This window comes from Neofelis nebulosa, chromosome 2, assembly GCF_028018385.1.
Source record: "Neofelis nebulosa isolate mNeoNeb1 chromosome 2, mNeoNeb1.pri, whole genome shotgun sequence".
Taxonomy (NCBI): Eukaryota; Metazoa; Chordata; class Mammalia; order Carnivora; family Felidae; genus Neofelis; species Neofelis nebulosa.
The window spans coordinates 28,387,529-28,401,498 of NC_080783.1; the positions used below are offsets into that span (position 1 = coordinate 28,387,529).

General features: G+C 40.9%; 1 protein-coding gene across 12 annotated transcripts in view; it reads left to right on the forward strand.

Moving 5' to 3' along the window:
- The first annotated feature begins 4,800 nt into the window (after positions 1–4,800).
- The window catches only part of PLEKHM3 (pleckstrin homology domain containing M3), a 199,590-nt gene continuing 190,420 nt past the window's right edge, over positions 4,801–13,970 (forward strand). For 6 of the 12 annotated variants that reach the window (XR_009255797.1, XR_009255803.1, XR_009255800.1 and 3 more), the window contains exon 1: positions 4,803–5,099. The gene's annotated coding sequence lies outside the window, so the exon portion shown is untranslated. Of the gene's footprint in view, positions 5,100–13,970 lie in introns of all 12 variants that reach the window. The other 6 variants (XM_058707187.1, XM_058707177.1, XM_058707256.1 and 3 more) reach the window with 2 other exon arrangements.

Consider the following 13,970-nt stretch of genomic DNA (forward strand, 5'->3'; position numbering starts at 1 on the left):
AGAGGGAGACACAGAATCCGAAGCAGGCTCCAGGCTTTGAGCTGTCAGCACAGAGCCCGACACGGGGCTCAAACTCACAAACTGCAAGATCATGACCTGAGCCGAAGTCGGACGCTTAACCGACTGAGCCACCCAGGCGCCCCGAGACAATTTTTCTTATACAAGGTCTTAACCTTTCTTAAAAAATTTAAGTATATTTTATTTATTCCAATATATCCAAAATTTTGTGATTTCAATATGCAATCATTACAAAATTTTTTACTGAGACATTTTACATTCTTTTTACATACGAAGTTTCAGAAACCTAGTGTGCATTTTACACTAACAGCACTCTAAATTCTGAAAAGCAATTGCTTTTCAATTGCTTAATAGCTATCTAAAGCTGCTATATACATTATACAATGTAACTGTTAAGAGTATCCATTGCTCAAACATACCACAATTTCTATATACACTTGATTGTTGTTTCCATCTTTATTGAAGTATAATTAATATATAAAACCTGCACATAATTAAAGTATACAAATTAGTGAATTGGGACAAATGCAATGAACATGCTTATTATTTGGATTGTGGTGTTGGTAACAGGAGTGTACATTTGATTATCGATATACATTTAGGTTGTTTCCAGTTTGAGACTATTTAATTTTGTTTTAATGTTTATTTATTTTTGAGAGAGAGAGAGACAGAGAGACAGAGAGACAGAGCGTGAACAGGAGAGGGGCAGAGAGAGAGAGGGAGACACAGAATCGGAAGCAGGCTCCAGGCTCTGGAGCACAGAGCTGGACATGCGGCTCAAACTCAGGAGCTGTGAGATCATGACTTGAGCTGAAGTCAGACACTTAACGGCACCAGGCACCCCCTCCACTTTGAGACTGAGAAATGGTTCTATCAACATTCATGTCTGTCTCCTGGTGTATGTATGTAAAAACCTTATGGAATCATAAGGTTTTTATTTGTTCAAATTCAATAGATGCTGCCAAATATATTTCACTTAGTAGTGTCATTTCTTTTTTTAATTTTATCAGTTCTGAGGGATTACTGGTGGTATCTAAACTGGAGTTCAATTTTTTAATTCCCCAATGAGAAACGATGTTGCTCAAGAGGTAAGCACTTAGCAGAGGCCCTGGTTAGTACTCACCATCCTAGAAGACAGTACATTCCTGCAGTTCGTGCTTGTTGAATGACTAAAACAAACCACATTCAAATTGCCCAATGAAAGAATTTTTTTTGTAAGATTCTATCACTTATCTTTGAGCTTTCTTGTTAAAAAAGGAATTGTAGGCGGTGACCGGGTGGGGAATCATTGAATATTTTGCTTTGCTGAAGGGTTTTCACTCCACCCCCCCACCCCCCCACCCCCCGTTACCTATTTGTAGAAGTGATAGTCAAAAGACTTAAAAACGTGTATAGCCAGACCATCAACTGATCAAAAAGGATTCTGGCCCTAAAGCTAGAGCAGGGTATTGTGGATACCCCATCCCAGCAGAATAGGGTCAGGTATTAATCCTTTGGGTGTTGGATCATAGGATGGGTGGACACGGGGTTCCTCGGAAAGAGACTTGGGACACTTAGGAAGTTTAGGACCGAAGCTAGTTACCAACCTGTATAGAACTGTTTCAATATTTTAACGCTGGGTATGGTCTTGTGGGTGCCTGCTAGTTGAATATTAAGCTTATTTGTACTTTCCAACAGGAACGCCTTTTACAACTTTGACATTTTATGTCTCAAATACTTTTAATTTACCCAAGAAGACAAATTATATTGCTCTCAATGAATATCCTAATCATCTCTACTTGGGCATATCTGGGGAGATGGGAGTGAGGTATATACTTGGCTTGCAAACTTTAAGCTATAAATAGCACCCCAAATTTTCTGATTAAGTTTAACACTTTTTTTTTTTTTTTTTTTTTTTTTTGACGAGGCTTTTATTTCTTCGGAAGATAGCATTGCTTTATTGAATCCTGGTCTGACCATTACTTTTGTAAATGGAGGCTAAAAGGGAAAAAAATAATGAAAGGACATACTAATAAAATCTCCTTGCATGTCATTTGGCATTTCGTTTTGTTTCAATGCACATTTACTGAGATATTTACTAGATACAATGGTACGTGTCACAGAACATGCAAAGATGAGTTAGATGAAATCCCTGACCTTTGGGGCATGGAGAAGGAGATATAATAGGGGAGCCTCAGCAGGATAATGGGAAAGGAAGAGTATACAGGAGTGGTAAAAAAAAAAAAAAATGTGAGTCGGGAGCTTAGAGTGGAGGAAAAGAGTATGCAGGAGACAAGTCTGAAATGGTGGAATATTAGTCAAGATGCTTTCAGTTGTAAGCGACAGAAACTAACTCAAACTATATTTGGCAGACAGTGATATAATTGGTAGCATCGCTGTGAGGTCTAGGAGGTGTAAATAGATAGGCGACCCTATGGATTCAGGGTAATGATGCTGTGTCCTTGTAAGTTTGCTGTTTGTAACAAATGTATGGGGGAGATTGTGCATGTAGGGGAGCAGGGGGTGTATGGAAACTTTGTATTTTCCACTCAATTTTGCTGTGAACCTGAAACTGCTCTACAAGATAAAGTCTGTTAAAAAAAAGAAAAAAGAAAAAAAAAGAAAAGAAAAGAAAAGAAAAGAAAAGAAAGAAAGAAAGAAAAGATGGTGGGGTTGCTGTTCTCAGACAGCCATTTGAATGGAGACATGAACTTAAATGTTTTAAATTTAAAGAGTAAAATATCCCCTGCTGACCTAATGGAGGCCTGAGTACCTGCCCAGCTGAGATTGTTCTCAGTCCTTGACTTTTCATCCCTTTTCTGGGACCACCCCCTTGGTTCGGTGCTAAGGCTCTATATTAGTGATGGTGAATAAATTCAGTCATTTTGCAAATGTGACTCTTTAATGCATTTTATGTGGCAGACCCTGTGCTTGATGCACACTGGGAATACAGTGACAAAGCCTGGGCCTTTGCCCTCAAACTTCACAGAATGGTGTAGTTTTTCTCAAAGGGTAGTCCGCTGACCGCCTATGTTGGAAGTACTTTGAGGCAGTTGTTCAAATCACAAAATTCAGGACAGTATCATAGACCTTCAGAATACAAATGTGTGGATGTGTGACCCAGGAATTTGCATTTTTAACAAGTATTCAAGAGCCTTGACACTCAAAATATGGCATCTCCTGGGAGTTCATTAGAGGTGCAGAGACCCCACCACAGATGTCCTGAATCAGAATCTGCATTTTAACAGGATCCTCATACATTAAAGTTTGTGTTTGAGAAACCCTTTTTTATTTTTTTTTAAATTTTTTTTTCCAACGTTTTTTATTTATTTTTGGGACAGAGAGAGACAGAGCATGAACGGGGGAGGGGCAGAGAGAGAGGGAGACACAGAATCGGAAACAGGCTCCAGGCTCCGAGCCATCAGCCCAGAGCCTGACGCGGGGCTCGAACTCACGGACCGCGAGATCGTGACCTGGCTGAAGTCGGAGGCTTAACCGACTGCGCCACCCAGGCGCCCCAAGAAACCCTTTTTTAGAAGATTGTTACATGCTGACGTTTGAAAATCACTGGTCTAGGAAGAGGATATACAAAAATGAATTTGTAACAATGTGACGAGTTTATTTTAAAGGAACACGTGAGTGCCTCTGGGTGTGCATAAAAGGAAAAGGTTCACCTGTCAGAGGTTTCCCGGACATGTGTGACAGCACCCACTTTTAAAGGGCAAGGAGTTAGGCTAACAAGATGCGGCAGGGGTGAGGGGTCTCATCAGAGGAAACCACAGTACAGAAGTCCTGAAATGAAAAAGAATACTGCATGTTTAGGGAACAAGAAAGGTACCTCAAATTGCAGTGTTGTCGTTATTGTTTTTTAACTTACTGAAACTCTGAACATCAACTGAAGGAGATATTAAAAAATAATTATGGTTAAAGATTTTCTCATTAATCTTTAAGGGAAAGGGGGTGAGGGATCAAACTTTCAATTCCTTTCATGTTGCTTTCTCTAGCCTCCTTGGACATTTTTTTTTTTTTTTTTTTTGCATTTATTTCTTCACTTATTCATTCAAACATATATACATTGGGCACTGGTGCTTTGTGACTATTATGTGGTGGTGAGTGAAAACAAATAGTTCCTGCCCTCAGGGAGTTTATAGGTGAGGCTGGGGTGGGGGTGAGAAGCCAATAAAATAGGTAAATAAATAACTGTGTAATTATAAGTTGAGAAAATGGTAAGGAAGTGTGCTGTGATGGAGAACAATGTGGGGAAACTTCAAGGAAAGGCTTACCCAGCTAGACCAGCATATCCTCTTACAAAGTGGCCAAAATCAATGTGGGTTTGCTGTGGTGGGTGTCTTACTAAGAAGCCCCCGGGTGCCAGTCAGTGTGTACATGAACACAATACACACACACACACACACACACACACAGCACGCCACTGTTGTGCTGGGAATCCAAATGGGGGTTGAAGACCTCCCCTCAAAATCATCCCCTTTCAACCTGCTGTCTACAACATGAAAGGACAGCGAAAATTGATTTTTCTCCGCAGCTCCAAACATGAAATGAGAAGCAATCTCCAGCTTGTAATAGTCCCATTTTCAGAAAGAACTTATATGAGTAATTTTCTTAGGGAGCTGCAAAAAAAAAAAAAAAAAAAAAAAAAAAAGGGTCCAATCCTGTGTGTCTGTCCCAAGTGAAAATTTCCAATTGCAAATATTCATTCGGGCGTTGGGGGGGGGAGCCGTGCGGAGACTCTGCGGCACACGCCATTGTTTTCAAAACGTGTGTGATAAAAATCTTGTCTAAGGAAGCAGAGATAAGGCCTGGCTGTGCGGTCAGGCCCCTCCCGGGCCGCTGGCTCCTTGGGCAAAAAAAGACGAGTCCTTGAGACCCTGGAACCTTGTGTGTCCGGGTCTCGCTTCCCGGGTGGCTGGGGGGAAGCATTTAAGAGTGGGACCGCGAGAAGCGCTTGTAAACAGACGGCCGGGCTGGGATGGTCGGCGGCCGGACGGGCTGTCACGGTGAGGCGGGCTTGCCCGAAGCCGCGCCCCGGCCAGGAGTAGCCTGCAGGCCCCGTAGGTGAAGGCAGAGAAACAGCCCGCGGCCAGGTGAGCATCTGCCTGCGTCTGTGCTGCCTGGCTGGCCAGTGGGGGAAGGGTGTGGGGATGACAACATTGTAACACATATCCGAGGGTATCCCTGGGGTTGCGATGATTTTGCTCTTTCTTCCGTACTCTGGCTTTTAGTTCCTGCTGGAGACTGCGCTGCAATGTAGTGGATAATGGGTGTGGGCAGATCACACGATGCATTGTCTGCTTATTTTTTATCAATCAGGTATATAAGCAGAAAGCAATTGAAATAGCACATCCTGTTCTGTGCGCTGTTTTTAGTCTCCCTGCTTCCTGGGTCCTAGAAACCAAACCTCAGCAGAGCTTTTAACTCACATCACGCCGGGGCTTCTAGAGAAACGATTGTTCCTTCTGTTGACAACGCTCATTTCTAATGTATAGTAAAGGACGCTGTGTGGCTGATGACAAGCATGATTTGGGCCTCTGTGAGAGGGTTACTATGCTAAAACACCAGGATGAGGACATTTCAGACCCACTCAACAAATAAAATTGTCTACTGAGGTATATGGTTGAATGGCAAATGGATATTGGTCTAGATTTATAGCTTGCAAAGCAGGGCAGGTTTGAATTTACCAGGTCAAGCTGAGATTCAGCTATGCTGTTGTAAACTTATTTGGAAGTTTTTTTCCTTTCTTTTGTTTTTACCTCCTTGGAAAAGAGAAACACCTTTTTTTCTTTAGTATTTTCAGTAGTCATGGTGAATTGCAATTTATATTCATTCATAAGGTATTTTATTATAAATCGACTGCATGTAAATTTTAATTGTTGTGTCTGTAATCAAATACAAGCCAGTTTTCATTTCATTAGCTTCAAGAAAATGCTTTCACCAAAAATTGGGCTATATACAGATGTGTCTCCCTGGTCACATAATCTAACTTTGAGTTAGTAGAGTATTAGATTAAATTGCATGTAGATAAGTGTTTTGAAATCAAGCACATCAAAGAAATAATACTAATGCCTTATGAGTTTGTCTTTAAAATGAATATTTTCTCAATGTGATGGTTCATAGCAAGAACTATAAAGCCAGACTACCTGGATTTCAGTTCCTGTGTAGCACCTTTCTGTTGTGTAACTGTGGGAAGTTACCTGCCGTATTTCCCAATCTGTAGAATGGGTTTAGTAATAGTTCTGCTCTCATAGGGTGGTTGTGAGGATCAAATGAATTAATATTTTTAAAGTGTTAAGAACAGCACATGTAATAATTGCTACATACATGTTTGTTAAGGAATACTTAAAGGGTTCCTGGCTGGCTCAGTCAGAAGAGCATGTGACTCTTGGGGTCATGAGTTCAAGCCCCACGTTGGGTGTAGAGATTACTAAAAAATAATAAACTATTTCATTGATTTAAAAAATACATAAAATAAACCTGTGTTGAAAGTAGAATGGTGATTGCAGAAGCTGGGGTAGGGGCTAAATGGAGAGTTTTGTTAAATGAGTGTAGTTTCAGTTTTGCACAATGAAGAGTTCTACTGATTGGTTGCGCAACAGTGTGAACGTTACTGATGTACCCTTGAAAGTAGTTAAGATGGCAAATCTTATGTGTATTTTCCCACAATTAAAAATTTAAAAAAAATCCGTGTTGGCAAAGGTGGGTGTTAAAATTCTTTCTTTTTTTTTTTTCCTTGAGAGAGAGAGAGAGAGAGAGAAGTGGAGCTCACCCAGGGCTCATGTTTTACCCAAAGTGGGGCTCGTGTTCACCTGAAGCGAGGCGTGAGCTCACAAACTGTGAGATCATGACCTGAGCGGAAGTCAGATGCTTAACAACTGTGCCACACAGGTGCCCCGGTATTCAAAGTTCTTATTAGCACACAGCAGCACCACCCACAGTTGCCTTTGTCATTGTGAAAATGCAACTTCTTACAGTCATCAGTAAGATTCATTTATTTAGTAAATTCATGCAATTAAGTTTTATCATAAAGACATGAACATGTTATAAGAACACCTAAGACTCTATAGCAGGCAGAATTCTAAAAATGCCCCTGTACCAAGATTGGATGGCCTAATCCATGCAACCTATAAAGATGATGAAATATCACTCTTTTCAGTATATTATATTTTGTGACACAGTTGAATTCAAAATGGCGAAAATACCAGAGTGGTGCTTGTCTAATCACAGGAGTCCATAAAAGTGGAGAGCTTTCTCTGGCTGGTGAAATCCAAACGATTTGAAGCTTGAGGAGGAACAACATACTGTTGCTGTTTTGAAGGTGGAGGGGACACTTGAGAAGGAATGCAGGAGGCCTAGAATTGCTGAAGTTGGCCCAATGTGGAAACTGGAACCTCAGATGTAGGGGCACAGTCTAGCAGCTGGACCGTGCCAGCAACCTGAATGAGCTTAGCACTGGGTTCTTTACCAGAGTCTTCAGCTAGGAGCCCAGCCTGGCCAGCAACACCTTGAATATAGTCTCTTGAGAGAGGCCCTGAACAGAGAACCTAGTCAAGCTTACCCAGGCTTCTGATCTTCAGCATTGACCTTAAGAAATAGGTGGTGCTTTAAGCTACTAAGTTTGTGGAAATTTGTTATATAGCAATAGAAAGTTAAGACAGGGGCACCTGAGTGGCTGTCAGTTAAGTGTGCAACTCTTGATCTCAGCTCAGGTCTTGATCTCAGTGTTGTGAGTTCAAGTCCCACACTGGGCTCCGTGCAAGGGCGTGGAACCTACTTTTAAAAAAAAGAAAGATGAAAACTAATACAGACTTCCGCAGAAAATTGGGCAAAAGACAGAAACAGACTATCCATAGAAGAGGAAATTAATGGCTAATAGATGTACGAAAATACACATTACGGGCGCCTGGGTGGCCCAGGTCATTATCTCATGGCTCATGAGTTCAAGCCTGGCATCGGGCTCTGTTCTGACAGCTCAGAGCCTGGAGCCTGCTTCAGATTCTGTGTCTCCCTCTCTCTCTCTGCCCCTTCCCAACTCATGCTCTGTCTCTCTCTCAAAAATAAATAAACATTAAAAAAAAAATACATTCTCTTTCCATTAACCAAAGAAATGAAAATTGGAATAACAGCAGGGTCCCATTTTTTCCAGCTCTTAAAATTTACATATTGTTACAAATTTCAGTTCTTCACATTAGTTAGGGTGCAGCGGAGCAGACACTCTCAAATGCTGTGCGGGGTTAGCAAATGGTATAACCTTTCTATAAAACTCATTGCTGAATGTATGAAAAGCCTCACCAATGCCCCCACCCCTTGACCTAATACTTCTACTTCTAACAATCTATCCAAAGGAACTTAGAAATACCTTTTAAAGTGTATTTATTTTTGAGAGAGAGAGAGAAAGAGAGAGAGAGAGCATGAGCAGGGCAGAGAGAGAGGGAGAGAGAGAATCCCAAGCAGGCTCTGCACTGTCAGCACAGAGTCCGAGCAGGGCTAGATCTCATGAACTACAAGATCATGACCTGAGCTGATATTAGGAGTTGGACGCTCAACCGACCCAGATGCCCCAGAAATATTTTTAAAGTTAATGTCCACAAATGCTTAATGTAGCTTTGTTTTCTCATAGATTGTTGGAATTTAGGCTTTGGGGTATAGACCCAGGATAATTATCCAAGTGGAAAACAAAGAACTATAATGGATATGTAACCATTTGCAAAAAGAAAGACATCTGCATATTATGACTAGGAAAACAAAGCTGGCCTGGGTTGGTAACATCTGATGCATTAGGAAACACTCAAAACTATTATTCATTGAATATTTATCAGATATTTGACATACTCTATTTCAGTTTAATCATGTTTGCAACCTTCCCATAATACTTGAAGGCAAGCTATAAATTTACATATTTAAGAAGCAGGCAGGCAGATAGGTGCTACTTTGTTTTTTTTAACGGTTATTTATTTATTTTGAGAGAGAGAGAGAGCACGAACAAGGGAGGACAGAGAGAGAGGAGGAGAGAGAATTCCAAGCAGGCTCTGTGCGCACAGTGCACAGGGCTTCATCCCATGAACCCGCGAGATCATGACCTGAGCCGAAATCATGAGTCGTACACTTCACTGACTGAGCCACCAAGGCGCCCTAGGGGCTACTTTAATTATGAGTTTCAGAAGACCTGATTTTAACAGGAACCTGGAAAAGATTAGATCATTTGGGCAGATGTTTTAGGATTCTCCATCTCTAGACAGTTTCCAGGAGCACTAGAGCAGTGCTACTCTTTCGTTTTCCCCACTGCTTCCCTTTCCTAATTTCATTTTGCTCTATTCTTTCACATCCACAGAAACATCCAGACAGTGCCAGTTGCCCCCTTGGCACTAGCCAAATGCTGATTTTCTTCATGAGGAAGTGTTAATCCCTTAAAAGAAACCATGTGGAGGGATGGTTAGCAAGGGGTTGCTTTTTTCTTTTTTCTTTTTCTTTTAAAGTGTATTTTGTATTTGATTCATAAGTAGCTGAACTGTATTCCAGCTTTGATGCAAGCTAAATAATTCAGAGCCCTGAGTACTGTGTGACACTATGATAAAAATGACCACTAGTAGTAAATTCCATGCATTATGTTTGCTCTATTTCATTGGCTCCTGTGGCTATTACCAGACAGACAATAAAAAGCCCACATAATTAACCCTCATGCTGACAATAAGGTGAGAACTGTATGTGTTCTGAGGGTGTAATTAATCTTGATGGCAATGTGAGTTATGAGCAAAAACCAAAGTTAAAATATAGAGGCCATTGTATTAAGATGTCAGGCCTGCTATTTTCATTAACATTTTGTTTATTTTTCATACACACTAACTGTTAATTTGAGTTATGTGTTTCAGATTGGATTCTCTGATTACATGCCATGTTTGTGACTACTGTAGAGGTTTATTTGTCCAGTTATCTTGATTAGTGTAACCAATTTATAATTCAGTACAAACTAAAGCTGCTTTGTTCTGCATTATCAAGTTTACTTGTGGACATTTATCTAGTGGGGAAATTGCTAAATATCCACTTTACTTGTAGTTTTTTAGCCATAGAATAGGGAACATGTATTACAGGTTGGAAAACATCAGCACTGTAACCAGCAGTTTTTAATGCTCCAGGAGATTAACTAAATGATCTTTTCCCACGTGTTCTTGATCCATTTTTATCAGCACTTTAGCCTTTCCAGAGCAACTTCTCTTCCACCTTTAGGGATTCATTGATTCATTGGCTGAACAAGTAAGAATTGAGCACTTGTTTTGTACCATGACACATAGCTCTTGTACTTGGGGCCAGGAAAACAACCTTGACTAAAACAGTCATAGTCTTTGCCTTCATGAAACTTACAGTCTAGTGGAGGAAACAGACAAGTAAACAGGCCATTTTGCACAGCATAAAAAGCATTATAATTGAGGAAATTAGGATGCTATGGGGACACATAAGAGGGATGTCCAAAATGGACATGGGAGGTCAGGGAACAAGTGATACTTCAGCAGAGACCCAAAGGCTGAATTCACATTAGCCAAGTTGTGTCCCTGTGTGTTGTGGGGTAGAGAGAAGAGAGGGGAAATTCAAGAGATAAGCCTGGGAAAGTAAGTGGACATGAGCTCTTACAGGCAATGTTAAGGAGTGTATGGTTTTTCCAGAAGACAGCAGGGTTTTAATTTTATGTTTGTTTATTTATTTATTTATTTATTTTTATTTTTAAGAGAGATAGAGCGTGAGTGGGGGAGGAGCAGAGAGATATATGTAGAGAGAGAGAGAAAGAGAGTGCGAGAGACAAAATCCGAGGTACGCTCCAGGCTCTGAGCTGTCAGCACAGAGTCCGACACGGGGCTTGAACTCACAAACCAAGAGATCATGACCTGAGCTGAAGTCGGACGCTCAACTGACTGAGCCACCCGGGCACCCCAGAGTTTTAATTTTAGAAAGGCCACTTAGGTGGTAGTGTGGCGACTGGATGAGAGGAGAGCAAGACTGAAGGGAAGACTGGTGGTGGTGTCTGAACTAAGGCAATAGGGAAAGACAGGAATGGATATATTTGACAGATGGAGGTGTGGGTGAAGGGGCCAGAAGGGTCAAGGATGATGTTCATTTTCTGGGGCAGATGATGATGTCCTTCGCTATATGGGCAACGTCAGGAGGAGGGGCAGGTTGAGGGTAAGATGAAGAGCTGGGTTTGTGCATGTTAGGAGTTAGGGGACATCCAAAAGGCAGTTGCATTTGTGGGTCTAGATCTTAGGGGATAATCTGTTGCTCATCCACCACGTGGATTGTAGCTGAAGCCACAGAAATGGAGAAGAGGAGGAACTAAATAAAAGGGTTATAGGGGAAAACAGGAATGTGTGCATTTATGATATGAACATAGGAAAGGGGAGCTCATAGTGGGGACTGAAATGAGCATGCAGAGATAAAGGAGAAATACCGGAAAAGGCTACATCAGTGTATTTGGGAGCGGGATGTTCAGTAGGTCAAATACTGCTGAGAGGGCAGGTTGGGTGTGGAGTGAAAAGTCTCCTGGGGTTAGCAAGAAGGAAATTGTTGATGACCTTTGCCTCTGCAGTTGCCGCTGGTGAAGAACCAGATTCCCTCTGGTGGGGAGAATGAACGAGTGGTGAGAAGTAGAGTCAGAAAGCATAAAGAGCAAGTTTCTTCTAGGAACTTGGAATTCAAAGGGAGGAGGAGAAAGTATTTTAGCTGTAGAGGAACTTGGAGGGCAAGGGAGGGTTTTACTTACTTGGTTTTTCTTTTTTGAATCATTGTGCACTTGTACAATTGAATCTCCCCGCTCGAAGACCACCCGGAACGCGGAAACACAGTGACTCATGCTGCCTTGAACGGTGCAGGAGTTCCTTGAGTAGATTAAAACCTATTTCAGAGCTTCCTAAACTGATTGCTGTTACCACTCTCTGTACCAGTTTGTTGGTTTATAATGGGAGGAGATCAAAGAGGATGCGGTGCCCTGTTCACTGGTACCATGCAAACTCCTGTCGGCATCCTGTACCCTGCTTTGGAGTTCACAGAGCACTGCATTATGTCATTAGACTTGCTTTCTAAGACGACTTTTGAAGAGGGTAGGACAGGTATTATTTGACCTGCATCGAAGTGACTGGAATTCAGGTTCAAATGGCATACCTCTGGTAGTAGTGCTTGGAACCTTGAAACAAACAGGCCTTCCACTTCCAGGTCTTGTGGTCCCAAAGTAATTGTCCTTCACTGAAATGTTAGATATGATGTCTAGAGATTCTCTGGAGTGTGGTGATATGAAACTGGGGCGTATCAACTTTCAGTAGGCCTAAGAAACAAGACTGAAGGTTGTGGGTCAACTTTGTTATTTTGATTGAGCCCCAAATACACTGATATTCTTACCCCTCTTCCTCCCCCACCAAAAAAGTTCAGTTGGCTTTAGAAGGAGACAATTTATTTGGACCTACCTTAATAGTTAAAATGTGTTGGAATTATATATGGTCATATTTAATTTGAAATGATTTCTTTAATTCTTTTTTTTTTTTTAATTTTTTTTTTAACGTTTATTTATTTTTGAGACAGGGAGAGACAGAGCATGAACAGGGGAGGGTCAGAGAGAGGGAGACACAGAATCTGAAGCAGGCTCCAGGCTCTGAGCTGTCAGCACAGAGCCCGACGCGGGGCTCGAACTCACGGACCGCGAGATCATGACCTGAGCCGAAGTCGGACGCTTAACCGACGGAGCCACCCAGGCGCCCCTAATTCTTTTGACAGAAACACTTATTAGCAGGGGCGGATTTTTTTTTTTTGTTTTTTGTTTTGTTTGTTTTTGTTTTTTGTTTTTACAGCAAACATTTTACAGGTGCTTCTGTTTATTGGCTAAATGAAAAATGATGTCTTAGGGAAACATTAGTAAAAGGTTTGGGCAATTAGGACTATGTCAACATTTGCAAAAGCACTTATTTGGCCTAAATGAAGTCATAGTTATTATACCCTTGCAGACATTACAAGTAATGTGTTCAAGGTCACTAAGAGAATTGACGTTAGCTATTTAGTTAGAGAACGGCTTTTTACTCTGTTTAGGGACCTCTCATCCACCATTCCCTTAAAGAATTTACAATGACACAGAAGTATTACAGATGTGATTATTTTAAAATAAATTAAGTATAAACTGTTTCCCTGGGTGTAAAGATGATATTTAGCATTTAACTTTCTGAGTTGTGGGATTAACAAAGATTTAAAAATAAATAAATAATTTAAATAATTATTTTAGTTATTAATAATAAATAATTTAAAGTTGCTGAGGTTTGACACTAAAATTCAAAGCCCGATGTCTGTAAAATTTTAGCTATATTATTTCAGAGTAATTAATTTGCTATTAAATGCCATCCAGGACTGTGTGTGCATTTTAGAGTCTTTTTTCCACCCACTGGCAATATTACTTTGGACACATAACTTCATCGCTTTTGAATTTCCTTTTGGGGCACCTGGGTGGCTCAGTCAGTTGAGCGTCTGACTTAGGCGCAGGTCATGATCTCACAGCACATGAGTTCGAGCCCTGCATCAGGCTCTGTGCTGATAGCTCGGAGCCTGGAGCCTGATTCAAGTTCTGTGTCTCTCTCTGCTCCTCTCCCACTCACACTCTGTGTCTCTCTCTCAAAAATGAATAAACATTACAAAAAATAATACAAAACTAAATCTGAATTTCCTTTTCTGTAAAGTGGTAATCATAATAGCAGCACTCTGATAGAGTTGTGAGAATTTAACAAGATGATGCAGATAAAGGGCTTAACTAATGACTGCCCTTTAGCAACTACCCAAAAATAATAGCTATGACTTCTTAATCTTGGTATTGGCTTAGGAATTATAAAAACTCTCTTTATTTTGTTTTTAAACATTTTATTAAATACATCATTCCACATTTACCATGTGTCCATCCACACTGAATGAGTCCTTTGCAGTACATTTTTAGTGAATTTAGT